Here is a 17019-nt window from a genome sequence, read left to right as displayed (position 1 = left end):
ATTCCTTATATAACATTTGACAAGTTAACATCATCTAGAGCAAAAACACATCACCAGTATTCTTGTCAACACCACCGTCATGCTATTTTCCACATTTTAGTCTTTATTGCCATCACTAGCACTAGGACCAAATTTCAGCTTAGATATCCCTCCTTCATGCCTTACCCAGGACTGTCTCCTGAGGGTGTTATGCCCTATAATTATGTGGAAATTTGACGAAAACAAGTGGGCTGTGTGCACTTAACTGCTGGTTGATGAAGACTCAGTGATTAGGTTCATTTCCCCAGTACCGTTTTCTGCATGATTTTGGCTTCCTCTACATCATAGTTCCCAACTTGTGTTGTTCAAATTATGGAAACATTAAGCACTATATCAGACTTAATAGTACTTATAAATGCAAAAAAGTGGGAAAAAATCCATAATTTATATGGAATCAAAAAGAACTCAAATAACTAAGGCAATCTTAAGCAAAGAAAACAAAGCTGGAGATATCACACTACCTGATTTCAAACTATACTACAAAGCTACAGTAATCAAAACAGCAAGCTGCTGGTACGTAAACAGACACACAGATCAATGGAACAGGTTAGCAAAACCAGAAATAAAGCCATGAACCTATAATCATCTGATCTTTGACAGAGTCAACAATAACAAGAAATGGCGACAGGACTTACTCAGTAAATGGTGGTGGGATAACTGGCTAGCCATAAATGGGACATTAAAACTGGACTCCTTCCTTTTACAATATACAAAAATCAACTTAAGATTGATTAAACACTTAAATGTAAAACCTAAAACTATAAAAACCCCAGGAGAAAATCTAGGAAATATCATTCTAGACATAGGCCCTGATAAATATTTCATGATGAAGACTACAAAAACAATTGCAACAGAAACAAAAATTGACAAATGGGACCTAATTGAACTAAAACTCTTCTGCACAGCAGCAGAAACTCAACAGAGTAAACAAACAACCTATAGAATGAGAAAAAATATTCACAAACTATGCATCTGACAAGTCTTATTATCCAGAATCTATAAGAAACTTAAATCAACAAGAAAAAAACAAATATCCTCATTAAAAAATGAGCAAAAGCCATGAAACGACATTTCTCAAAAGAAGACATACATGTGACCAACATGAAAAAATGCTCATCACTAATTATTAAAGAGATACAAATCAAAACCACAATGTGATATCATCTCATTCCAGTCAGAATGGCTATTACTAAAAAGTCAAAAAATAACAGATGCTGGTGATGTTACAGAGAAAAGGGAACACTGAATACACTGCTGGTGGGAATGAAAATTAGTTCAGTCATTGCACTGTGGAAAGCAGTTTGGTGATTTCTCAAATAACTTAAAACAGAATTACCATTTGACCTAGCAATTTCATTACTAGGTATATACCTGAAGGAGTATAAATCATTTTATCATAAAGACACATGCTTGTGTATGTTCATTGCAGCACTTTTCATAATAGCAAAGACATGGAATCAACCTAAATGCCCATCAACGGTGGAATGGATAAAGAAAATGTAGTGCATATACACCCAGGAATACTACGCAGTCAATAAAGAATGAAATCATGTCCTTTGCAACAACATGGATGGAGCTGGAGGCCATTATCCTAAGCAAATTAATGCAAAAACAGAAAAACAAACATTGCATTTCTCACTTACAAGTAGGAACTAAACAAAGAGTACACATTGACAGTGAGAAGGGAACAATAGACACGGGGCCTAATTGAGGGTACAGAGATGGAGGAGGGTAAGGATTAAAAAACTACTTATCAGGTACTATGCTCACTGCCTGGGTGATGAAGTCATTTGTACACCAAACTCCAGCAACATGCAGTTTACCCATGTAACAAAACTGCACATCACTCCCTGAACCTAAAATAAAACTTGGAGGGAAAAAAAAGCTTTAAAAATCAGATACCATAACTGATATAAGAACAGTCTTTAAATGAATTGAGAATATTATTGTAAAACCAGACATTCAGGAACTTTCATATGGGTTATCTTTTAAGCTGTTTTAATGCTTGTTATCATAAATCACCTCCCTCCCATCACCTGGCCATTCACCTCCATTGGCACCTAATGCACAATCTGTGCTCTGCTCTCTGCATCTACTTTCCCTTGACCCCACTGAATTGTGGAGCCTTTGTTCATATCTACCCTCTACTCCATGCCAGGAGTTCTTATTATTTCCAGAAATATTTTTTATTTTTTCCACAAATAGGAATTAGCATTTTTTTTAATATTCCATACTCTGTAAAATTTTAAAAATGTTTTTAGAACACACATTAAGCACTAGAAATTTTGCTAACCACTAAATTGTAATGGAAAGGTGAAAAACATTAGGTCATAATCTGTCTTCAGGAAGTTCATCATCTGGCCGGGCGGGGTGGCTCATGCCTATAATCCCAGCACTTTGAGAAGCCAAGGCGGGTGGATTACCTGAGGTCAGGAAACGAAGACCAGCCTGGCCAACATGGCGAAAACCCATCTCTACGAAAAATACAAAAAAAAATTAGCCAGGTGTGGTGGTGGGTACCTGTAATCTCAGCTACTTGGGAGGCTGATGTAAGAGAATCACTTGAACCTGGGAGGCAGAGGTTGCGGTGAGCCGAGATTGCACCATTGCACTCCAGCCTGGGTGATGGAGAGAAACTCTGTCTCAGGAAAAAAAAAAAAAAAAAAAAAAAAAAAAAAAGTTCATAATCTAATTGAGGAAAGAAAACACTAAAGTTAATAACAATAAATTTATCTTTTGTATTTAAGATAACACTAGAAATTATCAAAAGGCTCTACAAAGTAGTTGCTTCAGCGAATTAGAGAATAACTCTTTTGATTGTTTAGATAAGCATAGATGGTAGGTAGGCAGGGAAGAGAATATTCTGGTACATGTAATATTACAAGTGCAAGTCATGAATGAGAGAGATCAGCAGAGGGACCACCATGTGAGTAACATCTTTACTGAAAAAAAAAATTCCGTGTTGAAGAAAAAAGCTGGAGTGAGGCTGGAATGAATACAAGGTTCAAATTATTCAGGCCCTTAAATAACAAGCCATCTTACCTTCATCTTACAGGCAATTAAGAGCTATGGAACATCTTAGAAATAGTACTGTGATTATTAATCTAGTGATGGTATAAGGAATAGCATAAAACTAGCAGAGAGGCAAGCTGGGAGGCTACTGCATGCATTGAGTTCTAGGGTGCAGTGATAACTTCCAGGACCAACAGAGCAGCCGTGGAAAGAGAAAAATGAGCTATTTTCAAGGAATAATCAATTATAATTTATTCATCCTGAAAGGAGAGGAAACATGGGAGTCAAAAATGATCCTAAGACTTTTGAGTTGGGAAGATGATAGTGCTCTTTGGGGCTGGTTTTGCAGAGCCATTTGGAGGAAAAACATGAATAGAGTCCTAAGTAAATATAGATATTCAGTGTGAAATGTAATATGTGAAAAATTTAGAAATGCAGGTCCAGAGTTTAGTACACATGCAGGGTCTATAGGTATGTGTTTTGGAGTGATAGCAATTTGAAACTACAAGATGACAAGTTGGAAATTCTAAGGGAGAGGACGTATAGAGAAATGAGAAGATGTGTCACCATCAGTGCAAGGCAATACTCAATATGTGTTTTGTGATGATCACGATGCCACATGCTGAACAAACAAACCTCCGAACAAATAGTTTACAACAGAAACTCTGACAAGCTCCTGATCTCCGCTAGCATAGAGATGGCTACCTAGGAAGATAACAGATGATTTACTGTAGTGTACATGATTTTGCAAAGTTAGTGTAGTATATTGCATTCTAGCTATGGAACTTGGAGCTTCTAATGAAAACATGAAAAATTATCAAATTTGAATGTATAATATATGGTTTTCTATGTGAGGCAGATAACCTAATATTGTAACCATTGTTGTAAAATATATAATTGAAATAAATACTATATTGATTTCCAAAAATTCTCTACTGTTATAAGCAGGTCATGAGATAGCATCAGCACTGTTATCTCCCGAAATGTTAGGTTGAATCAGGTGAAAATTTGAAGACCCTAAATAATCAAATACTGGCAATTTTACATGGCTCCCCCTGTAATTTAAATATATATCCTTACAGATTTCTACATTTTAAAATTCAAATTAACATATTATAATAAGCCAGTGGAAACTTCCTGATTTTATTTGATTTACAGATATTCTTTTTGCAACTGGTAGTTAAATCTGAAGAAAATAGAATTTTCTGCAAAATAAATTATATTTAATTCACAAGCATGTGAAAAAGTCATACAACGGTTATTGTATTATAGAACAAAATAAAATGAAAATGTTATAATTATCAGACAATTTTGTCAAACTACACAATTTAACAAGTAGAAAAACAAGGAAATACAACTTTGTCCACTTAACATTGTGTCTACATTGATCCTATTAAGATAATTACCAAACTCCCTTTTACTTTATACTTCGTGGAAACAAGGCCAGTTTATTTAAATGCATTAAAATGTTAAAGAAAGAACACAAAAATTGCTTCTAAAATATTGATCTATTTTTAAAGTAAATTAGACAGCTCAGCATCATGAAGCTCAGTACAAAACGGATTTTCTTCTTTCAGGACAGACACTATCATAATGTACTTGCTAAATGCATGCATTCGATATAAGAAAATTATGGTAATGTGACATTCCTACTACATGATGGAATATTCTTTTAGATTGTGAAACATATTAATAACACACATGATAGAGTTCTTTTTGGTTTTTGACATTTAGAACCAAATTTTTCAAAGCTTGTCCTTATTACTTACGTATACAGTAAGTATAAACGACACCACACATATACACAAATGCCTCTTAGCCTTTGCCTCAGTAGACTTTTACATAATCAACAGGTGATCACAATTTTCCAATCCCTTTAAAAACAAAATCTTTAAAGTAAAGTAAATAAAAACAGACCCGGCAAGGTGGCTCATGCCTATAATCCCATCACTTTGAGAGACCAAGGAGGGTGGATCACTTGAGGTCAGGAGTTCGAGATCGGCCTGGCCAACATGGAGTAGAGATCGGCCCTTCTCTACTAACACTACAAAAAAATTAGCCAGGCGTGGTGGTGTGTGCCTGTAGTCCAAGCTACTCAGGAGGGTAAGGTACAAGAATTGCTTAAGCCCGGAAGGAGGAGGTTGCAGTTAGCCGAGATCACACCACTGCACTCCAGCCTGCTGGGTGACAGAGTGAGTAGAGTGAGACCCTGTTTCTCAAAAAAAAAAAGCAAGTAAAAACATAAAACATTTCTTGTAAAGTTATATGCAGTGATACAACCTCTTGAGGTAAGCCTGTTCTCCCTTGTGATAAAAGTACTTAGGATGAAAGGTAGGTTAAAGAGCTACTCAAAGCATAAAACATTGTTGACTCCTGCTAAATGTGCAAAGTAACATTTATTAGAGATCTGTATGTGTGTTTGTGTATATTTATATGCAGACTTGGCTATTATATATACATGTATATGTTTGTGACTAAAGTGAAATAATGTTCTAAGAAAGTCATTGTGAAAGTTCCGTATCACAATCTGAACTCTTTGAGAATGTCATGAATTCTTCAGATTCACTCCCCACAAGTAAGCCCATCTGCACACACATGCAGGATTTTGCATGTCATTGCAGGGACTCAATACAGACCCAGAGTCTAATCACAGAACTCTGCAGCTGCTGCCTTCAAAATATTAAATCCAATACTGCTTCCAATTTTTTAACTATAATCTCACTTTTAGAATTGAAGTTTTCCATTTTTGAAGGCTAAGTTACGTAATATATCTCAAAATTCACTGCTTTTGATTCCAGGCATATCTTATTATCAGTATCAATCACACACAGGACATAGTTTTAGGTACTAAGGGCAGCAATGCTGTGATGCAGAGACCTTATTGTCTTTGTGGATTTGTTTTAGATGGCATTGTTACTTTTTAAAAGAAAATGTAAAATTTCCCTATGTAAATAAAAATTTAAGTACTCATCGTTAATATTTATTTGAAACTATACAGAGACCGCTATGGTACAAAGACACAGAGCCCCAATTTGGAAGTTAGACTACCTGGATTTGGCTCTCATCTCTCCCAGTCACTAGGTTCACTGGTAAGTCACTTCACTTGTCAGTGCCTCAGTACCTTGTCTTCCAGCCATGAATAATAACAACCATAAGCATGTTAAGCATAAAGAAATATTCATAAAACACTTAAAACCAAGCCTGGTACTTACAAACATCAATGATGAGTTGCTATTACTCTTTGCAATGCCTGTGTTTTAAGGTATTGATATAATTGCTGCTCTGTGTCTTCTTTTTGTTCATCTTCTGAATTTAATTTTTTATAATTTTTTTGCATATTATTGCTTTAATTTATAGATTATTTAAATTTCCACTTGTACTGAGTGGAGTGAGCAGGGATTTGTTTGTTTTGCCAAGTATCACGCCTCCATGAAGTGAACATGAGCTTGACATAACGATACTAATAATTAGCATTACCATAAGACCTATTCAACTGCAAAATGTGGCAAGGTGAATTGCAGGTCATATGCCTACGTTTTCCCCCCCAAAAATAGATATATGTTTTATATCAAAAAAAAGAAAGGCATTCTCAGCCAGAAAACTGTCATGCTTAAGTTTTCTTTAACTGATTCTTCAATTTAAGTCATTAGAAATGTTAATAATGCCTTATGCAATCATTTGATGATAGCTTGAAATTGGCTACTGGCTTTTGGTAATTGACTTACTATTATAAAAACTTCAAAAAAAATGCTGCCTTGAATTTTGTTGTAGATTCCGTATGATTGATTAGCACAATATGGAATACAATTATTCTAGCACCAAATAATTTGGCTCAAAGAATAAACTAGGAGCATGGTGCAATAAAAACCAATCTATAAACTAGCTTTAATTTTCATTAAAAAATGGAAATGCAGTGGTTTATAGCATAGGAGCACATATATCTTCTCAAAAAGTGGTATAAAGAGGGAACTACACTGAAAGACTAGAATATTATAAGCAATCATATCTTATTTTTCTTGGCAAGAAATTCATTTTTCTAAACCTCAACTTAGCACTTTCTACCATAAAACAAGGTGATTTGGATTTGGCTAGACTTGGAGAGCAAATAGGGCCCTGTATTAGTCTGTTTTTCACACTGCTATAAAGAACTATCTGAGACTGGGTAATTTATGAAGAAAAGAGGTTTAATTGACTCACAGTTCCGCATGGCTGGGGAGACCTCAGGAAACTTACAATTGTGGCAGAAGGCGAAGGGGAAGCAAGGCACATCTTCCCATGGTGACGCAGTTGAGAAAGAGAGAACGGGGAGGTGCCATACACTTTTAAATGATCAGATTTCATGAAAACTCACTCACTATCATGAGAACAGAAAGAAGGGAAATCCTCCCCCACGATCCAATCACCTCCCAACAGGCCTCTTCCTTGATTCCTGGGGATTACAATTTGACATGAGATGTGGTTGGGGACACAGAGCCAAACCACATCAGGCCCAATGCCAAACCTGAGCAATTAATGGTAACTTCCTGGAGCCCTGCTCTAAGATGTTATTAGACTCCCTCTCCATCTGGCTCTAGGGAGGAGGATGCCAGGGAAGAAAGTGGAAGCAGTAGTAGCCCACATGTCTTGTTTTTACTACTATTGAATTCTATAAATAAATAAGTTTCTTTGTAGATCTTAAAAAAGTATTAATCTCATGGTTCCCATTGAAGTAACTTATAACACTACTTTCTGGTACATCTTTTTCTGAAACTCATTTTTTAATAAATAAATTTGGCATTCACCTGAAATGTATTTGACCTGATAAAGGAATAAGTATAATTCCATATTTTTAACACAATCTCTTTTTACACATAAAAAAAATCCATATTATCCAATATGACTTGGTTTATATTACATAAAAAAAATGTTTTATGCTTAGAAAATTGTTTGCTTCACAAATTGACATCTGTTTCTCCATAAATAACAGAGCATAAGTTAATGTGGGTTATGGATAGACTAGAAATGCTGCTGACTTAGTAGCTTCTTGAGAAGAGAGGCCATGTCTTAACTTTGGGTCCCTTCCTGGAGCCTGACACATAAATGATATTTAATAAACATAGACAAAATTATCCTGTCATACTGTATCCATTCAGTATATTACTCAGCTCAAACATTCATTGAATACTCATTTATTCAGCAGTGTTGGATGAGCATATAAAAGTTTTGATTTGGTTTTCTTCATTCAGTTATTTACCTTTTAAAGTCATTCTTACAGTTAAAAATTCATTTCTGAAATATCTTGCCAATGTTGTGATCTAGTTGTTGGCTGTGGGACACAATGCAGTGAATCTTACATTACAAGGCCATCTGGCCTCTAGCTCAATTTGCATCCTATTTTAGTGCAGAGTACAGATTGGATTCCCCAAGATGCAGTCTTGAAGATGGAGATTAGTGAGCAAGAAGTTTATCAGCAAATGCCCTAGGGTTCATCCCTGTGAAAGAGAAAGCAAACAGCATTCCCACTCCTGGGTTTCTACCCAAAGGAAAAGAAGTCATTATATCAAAAAGATACCTGCATGTGCATGTTTATTGCAGGACGATTTACAATTGCAAAGATCTAGAATCAACCTAAGTGCCCATCAACTTTGAATGGAGAAAGAAAATGTGGTATACATATATACATACACGCACGCGTGCACGTGTGCACACACACACACACACACACCCCCCATGGAATACTACTCAGTCTTAAAAAAGAACCTTTTGCAGCAACTTGGGTGGAACTGGAAGCCATTATCCTAAGTGAAGTAATTCAATAATGAAAAACTAAATACTGCACATTCTCACTTCTAAGTGGAAGCTAAGTTATGGGTATGCAAAGACATACAGAGTGGTATAATGAAAGATCAAATTTCATGAGAACTCACCTAATATCATGAGAACAGCAAGAAGGGACATCCTCCCCAATGATCCAATTACCTCCCACCAGGCCTTTCCCTTTACTCCTAGGGGTTACTATTCGACATGAGATTTAGCTGGGGACACAGAGCCAAACCACATCAGGTCCAATGCCAACCCTAAGCAATTAATGGTAGCTTTCTGGAGCCCTGCTCTAAGACTTGTTATTAGACTCCCTCTCCATCTGGCTCTAAGGAGACAGATGCCATGGAAGAAAGTGGAAGCAATAGTAGCCCACATGTCTTGTTTTTACTACTGTGGGATTATATAAATAAATTAGCTTCTTTGTAGATCTTTAAAAAGTGTTAGAGATGCAGAAAAAGTATTGGAGACTCAGAAGCGGGGAGATTAGGAGAGGGAGAGAGATAAAAATTTACCTACTGGATGCAATATATGCTATATTTGAGTGATGGGTATAGTGAAAGCCCAGACTTCACCACTATACAATTCATCCATGTAACTAAAAACCACCTGTAGCTCTAAAGCTATTGAAATCACAAAATTTAAAAATTAGAAAGAAAGAAAGGAAGGAAGCAGCCTTGGGAGAGGGAGAATATGAGCTGTGATGTAGTCTCAGTGGAGGTCTTAACTAGTTGTATTGGAAGTTCTGGAGCAGACATAAAACTTGAGTTGTCTTAGATGAGGGCTAAGTTTCCCCCATGTTACTCATTAGACCTCTATCTCCCCAGAAAGGAAATGTGGCTTTGGGCCAGGAGCCTCTTTTTAGCACAAGCAATCTCCTTCATGGGCTGGCACTGAAGCCTGTCCCAGGCAGCATTTGCAGCAGGAAAGGAAAAATGTGAAGGAGCTAGGGGCATGCATCACAGCATCTACCACAGTGAGTCAATATGTAGAGCTAGATCTCACTTTGCAGTGACCTCAAGCTGATTAGAACAGTGGCTGGCACGTTGATAGCCAATCTCTTAACCTAGATCACTCTAGCATTGCTGCTGTTCTCTCTTAGGGATTGCCTAAGCACAGACAGCGTAGTCAAAAGATCGTCAAATCATATGTTCAGCCATAATTTCTGAGAATTCTGAGAAAAAAGTAATATCAGCCATTAATTAGCATAACAATCAATTTGCTAGTCTTGGTGCAAACTGTGTCTTGCATCAGGCGACGTTACAAAGGGGCAGGGAGGAGTAAGGACCAAATTTGAGCCTACGTTCAACTTAGCAAGCCTTGTCCTGGTGACAATCTGTGTCTGCACAGAGGAAGGGATTGTCTTACGCAGTCTGGCTGCTACAGAGGCAGCATTTTCTAGGTTGTATGAAGGTGCTGTGTATTCTAGCAAGGGCTTCGTCCTTATTGCTTATTTTGACTTTCATCTGAACACTGTGAATACATGTATACCCCATTTAATTCATCTTCTTTTCTCTTTCAGATGCTAACAATGATCATGTTGGCAGTCGTGAAAGAATTCCATTTCTGTGCTATCAGCCTAATGGGTTGTATATTGTAAAGAATCACTATATTTAACTTTTATATATATATATATAAATCACATAATTGACTTATTTGTGCCACTACACAAAACAAACTAGAAGAAATATGATAGTGAAAATAAATGTATTAATCAACTTAAGCACTCTGAACTATTGTTTGGTTTTTAGAACACCTTGAAATTTCCAATACTGAAATCCATAAAAGTAAGAATGTATAAAGTAAAATTTTGCAGGAAAACATTAATATTATTTCTATTCATATTAAAAAGTCACTTTCATGAATTATACTAAATGTGTTCCCATTTAATCATATTTATTGCCATAAATATGATTTTTTAATCTGCATTTCCACTATTTGACATACTGCTGGTTGTATAAATAAATATAATACTAAGTAAATGATAATGATAACAAAATATCCCTGGAATTTTTGAAGTTTTTGTCTGTGTTCTCATTTGTTTACATATATGAAATTATACACAGAGACAACTCTTTTCCAGTTCTTCAATTCAAATCAAAGAGTATTTAGGTAACAGTGCCACCTATTGCTATAAAGTTAAAGTAGCCCAATATGTTATATCCTATAATATTCTATAATTCTTATCTTTCTGATTCCTTCTGTCTGTTATTCTAAGTTTTTACTTTAATTGCAAAGTAATAGATAATTTCAAGAGCTTTAAATATATGAATGCATGAATAAAAACTACATTTAAAAAGAAATTTTATTGAAAAGTTTAAACATACTATGTTTGAAGAAGCAATATAAATATAAAATAATTTAGGACTGCTTTTTTGTTTGTTTTTGAAAACCAGCATTACAGTAAAGCATGCAGGAAATTTATAGTTTTAATTAAATTTTATATTATTATCTAGCATAAAAATTGTTTTATTTCACCTTTGACAAATGATACTGAAATATATTAAAAATAGATTATTAGAAAAAGAAACTCAAATTTTTTCTGTGATAAAAATTGTGAATTTCTTTGAAAAAATTGATTATAATATTAACTTGGTTTTACATAACAGTACTGTCTTTAAATTGCAATAGTTGCATATTTTGTTTCTATTTTGTAATAATAGAGTTCAAAATTTGCTGTAAGCAAATATTCATATAAATTAATATCAAACATCTATTTTCAATAAAATATTATATATGAATTTTTAATGTAAGCAAGTTTTTAATATTTATATGAATAAAATATGTAAATTTACTTAACTAATTTTGAAAAACTACTGGATAATTTAGTTATATAAAATTACAGTTCTTAATTTTATATTGTGATATTTTCAATTCTTTATTGTATGTAGAAATAACTGTATATGGCTTTGTAAGTGATGAGGCTGTCTAAAAATGTAAAGGAAAGTTCTTGAATTTTTCCAGCAGCAAAGTCTCCAATGAAGTGCAAGAAAAGCAGAATTTTCTTTATCTCCTTAAAAGGATTGTGATATAAAGTAACAATTTTAGAGTCTGGAATTTAAAGACAATTTAGGTTAGCAAAAGAACAGTTGATTTTTAATATATGCCTCTCTGTCCTTAGGGATGATATCAAAAATCATGAATTTCTAAAACCTAATTATATAGATTATATGGTTTTTCAAATTACGATTACTATAGTTTAAATAAAATCATTGTAACAAACACAAAAGTCATTTCAATCTTTCAATTATATCTTTTAATTTTTATGTTAAATCACACTGAACTGTTTTATTGATTGTTTATATTAAGAATAGTAATATCTTAAGATCATCTCAAATAGTGCTATTTAAATTCAAAATAAGCATTATTAAGTGCCATATAAAGTCTGTGTATGCTGACCAATATGGAAGTAGTTTAATATCACTTAGTGACTAAATGCTTGTATAGTTGTGCATATGAAGACATTCAAGTTTAGTGAAAATATGGCCAATTACACATTTAGGAGGGCAGAAAATACATTGTTTTTTCATTCCTGGATCCCTAAATTATTTGTGCTGTGGGAAAATGTAATAAAGTATCTTACAGACCAGGAATTTTGTTCACAGTTATATCCACAATACTTAGCACAGTTCTTGGCACATAGTACATGTTAAACATTTATTTATAAGATGAAAAGAATAAATATGATTAAAAGTTGGTCTGAGATCAAAAACATTTTTTCTTAATTTTCTTCATGTATAATTACTCTTATTTGGTACAACTGATTATTTTAAACACAATTTCATTCAAGTATAGATTGTCTTCAGAAATATGTTAACTGACTCTTATAAGACAATATGTATTTTGAGGTAAGAAAAAAAATCGTTAAAGACCTGACTAGAGTTTCAAAAATGCTTGTTTTACATAATACAAAAAAAGTTAAAAATTATTGTCAATTGATATATTCACAAACTTTTTTAAATGCCTCATTTTTTGGAAAGTAACATTAGAACTAAAAATAGAAACGAATAAAATAAATAGAACGTGTGGGCAAAGGGCCTTGAAAATGTTCCAGACAACTATTTATAATACCCTAACCCAACTCTCTAATATGAAGCAGTGCATCAAGACACTGCTTATATAAAACAGGTATTATTGTCAATCAAAGTAAAGAACACTGATAATATATATCAAAAAGAAAAAGAACTCATTTGAGAAAAATAAGCTTGCATTAGTGTATGTAACTGAACTTGATAATTATTAGAGTCTGAGTAAGTTGGTTAATTTTGCACTGTGATATTTAAAAACAAGTATTTTTTGTAAAGATCTTCAAGGACTTGAAAATTTAAATTTTGGGGTCATGGTCTTCTATATAAGATTATCATAAGGGTATAATCCAACGTGGAGTAAAGGTAAGGAGAGGCTCACAATTAGGTCTAATATTTAATTATTTGGCCTGACATCACATCCCCCACATAATTTGCTAAGAATGCAGTCTAGGAATGTGAGTTAAAATACAAGGATAAGATATACCCCAACAGCCAACATCATCAGTGCTTTAATGTCTCGGCTTCACTAGATCATTGCTTTAAATGAGCATCACAAAACCAATGGAGCTTTCGTCTCCACATTACCCTCTCCTCATAATCATTTTCAATTTATTTTTTTCTTGCATGTCATCATTTTAATGTAAATCTTTCTTTTTCTTTTCAATAAAATGAAATGATTAAGTAATTCTGCCTTTTGCATGATTAAAGATGACGGATAAGCTTGGGTGGATAAAAATCAAGGCTCCTCAACAGAATCTGTGCACCTCACATGTCAGAATCCTTCTAGTTTGCTCACTGTTAATGACAGGAAAAATTAGCATGTCTGTGGATAGCCTGTCTATCCACATGTCTGTGGATAGAATCAGAAGATAAGGAAACTATATCATTCTTTTTACCAAAATTTAAATGGCTTTCATTTTTTACTGTAATTAATCTCCAGCATAGAGAGTAGAAATTAAATTTATGTAAGTTCTAACCACAGTGTAGGTCATATAAAATTTTAAAAGTCAGTCAGTAGTTATTTAATAATTGTCTAGTAAGTACACAGGCATCAGCAAATATAGGATAGAGAGAAAAAAGTAATGCAAGGACATTTACAGAATCATTGATGTCACAAAACATTGATTGTCGTAATAGTACTGCTGTAACCATTTCTCCATAATGATTTAGGGAAAAAACACACACAAAAAAACTAATGATATTTACCACTTTATTTTTCACAACACCTTTATCTTTCATTTTTTCGTAGTATTCTTAGACCTATCTATCAGAAAGAGACTATTACAAGAAAATACATATATATTGTCATTGTTTCTAGATATAAGAACTGAAATGATGCTAAAAATTGGGCTTTTGGTCTAGCAAAAAAAAAAAAAAATGGAACATTTTTAAGGACTCATTCCTAGTTTCTTCATTCAGTCTTAGTTTGATAAAATGAAAACCATTAGTTTCTAAGCAGAGGTCTATGATCAGAGGAAAACTCCCACTGCATGCGCTTCACCAACCAGGATCACACACTATTTTCTGACCTAAGTTTTGTAGACATCTGTATCATGGTGGCTCTGTGTTCCTTTTTTGACAGAAGAAATTACTATTCTTTGAGTCTTTTTTTTCTGAGTATGTTCTGGATGGCAAAATTAGGGCCACAAAATGCTAATTTCTAACCTAACACCATGACAGCAATCACAGCCGTCACATGGATAGAATAAAGAGAGCAATCTAACATCCAGGGATATGAGTTTCTCATCAGTGGCTGGCAGACTGCCGTGAAGGCTTACAGTAATCCCATTGGACAACCCTGGTTGATGAAGCCTGGGAACAGGCAGCCACAATGTAGGGAGTTCACAATTGCAAGCATTTGTCCATAATTTAAAGCTATATGAGAAGTGGAGAGTATTCATCTGAACAACAAGCTATAATTTTACTGGAGTAACATTTACACAGTTTTTAACCCATTAACTCCTTCTTTTCTCAGACACACTGTCGTCCTTGTTTTATAAAATACCTCTCTAAAAAGCAACATGCAAACACCTAACACAAGCTTATCTGTGAAGCTCTGAAAACCTGCCACAAGAATAAAAGCTTTTTGTTTGGAAACAGCACCAGTGAGTGACATTGCTAAATCTCAAACCTGGCAGTTTTTTGATAGTTTCCTCTTATGTGGTGCTTTCAGTAGTTGAAATTCATTTTTAGCATATCACAAGCATATCTTGGCTGGTATTTAGGTTTTTTTTTTTTTTTTCATTTTCATCTGTGCTGAGTATGACCATCTTTACTCCAGCCTGAGATATTACCAAACTGTAATAATGCAAGTTACTAAAATTTTACCACTCACACAGAACTCTGTGTGTGTGTGTGTGTCTTCCCTGCTATGGTGCAAAAATATTGTAGACCTTTGCAACATATGGTTTATTATGGTTTATTTGCTTCTCTTATTACTTTATAAATTAGACATCATTTCAAGAAAAATAAACAATATATTCTGCTATATCAAAAATACAGAATGAGAGTTATTAAGTGTACGGAGCATTCCCCATTTTAAGAATGCTAGTGATTACATTATCTGTAGATTATTTTGAGTAGAAGAATTGTCATTATCAAAAACTCAGAATTGGAAAGTTAAGGACAACTCATCTTCACACAAAATCTACCTTTTCCCGCCTCCTTCCTTCCCTTCATACTTTCTCCCCAATATTCTCACATGAATAAATATTACCACATACCACATTTTTCTTCTTTTCCTGGCTAAAAAGTTAAGATATACATATATCATATTATTTCAAATATCTACCCTCCCTCCACTATTCAAAGAAAATCTATTTTTATCTTTACAGTAATGGTTGCTTCTCAACTCTGTTGCTTCTTACCCTCAGCTTACTCTTTCCATCTAAAACCACTAAAAAAAACCTTTGATAACCTATTATAAACTTTATACTTTAGTATTCAAGTCTAAGTTTCTTTCTCAAAAAACTCATTGAAGGCTATAGTAATTTTGCTTTCCTTCTAATTCAACCATTTTAATGACAGCAAACCTCCCACTTGAAATCAAGGGCTTTACCTATTATATGAGAGTAGCAGTAAACAGAAATAAGATCAGAAATTATTTTAAGAATTAAACATACTGTTGGGGTAAAGATTTCATTCTCTACTATCTGCTGTTGCATTATGCAAATACAAGAACCCAAAAGATGCATTGGCATTAAATTACAACAGACCTGGTATGCATAGATTCTCCCTCTTTCCTAAGCCAGTTGGCTTTTTGTGTGAAGCCATGTTACACCACAGTGTTTATGATGCCTAAAAAAACAGTTTCTTATTTAAATATGATCTAGAGTCCTTAAGAATAGCCAAGTAGTACTGCTAGATGTCCATAATAATGGTGTTTCTATTCATTCAGCTATTCTCAAATTAACCTGTGGGATTCAGTCTTAAGCTTAAATTTCCGAAACCTGATTCTACTAAAGATAATCAATACATAATTGCATATTATCAGATATAATTCCAACTCCTTATCTTACCACTCAACATTCCACTCTCTCTAATCTTTTAAGATTTTTTATTATAAAATAAAACACAGATTTGTAAAACCATGTCAGAAGCCCCTCTGTATGCTCCATCCCAATGGAGGCCCACTCTCCTTGCATTTTGTTTATGCTTTGACCATCTAACTGTGCATGCAGCCCTAGTCACCAGGATATAGACTTACCACAGTTTTAACTTGGTACATCTTTTAAATCTTAAAAAAAATTTTTACATTCCCCCGCTCCATTTCTTTTCCATGCAGTTTTTCAGGTAAAGAATATACAACTCATAGTCTTTTAAAGAAACTATAAACATTTGACTTGAGTTTGTCAGTCGAGATTTACTGATAGCATACCCATGGTGCAATTTAATGTGTTCCTCTGTCCTCTGTATTTCCTACAAATTAGAATTTGAATCCAGAGACTTCATCAGTCTCAGAAATGATCCCTTTCAAAGTGTTTTCTTTATTAAGAGGCATAAAATGTCTTTTCTCTTTTATTGATATTCGCAGCTGGAGTGCAAAATGCTTAAATCCATTCATTCATTGATGATTGTGAAAGAGTGATTTCCTAATTCTATCATTTTCTTTTCATTAATTAGCTGAAATAATTTTATAAAT

Source organism: Macaca mulatta, chromosome 8, assembly GCF_049350105.2.
Source record: "Macaca mulatta isolate MMU2019108-1 chromosome 8, T2T-MMU8v2.0, whole genome shotgun sequence".
In the NCBI taxonomy this organism is placed as follows: domain Eukaryota; kingdom Metazoa; phylum Chordata; class Mammalia; order Primates; family Cercopithecidae; genus Macaca; species Macaca mulatta.
Note: the sequence above shows the minus strand (reverse complement) of the source record.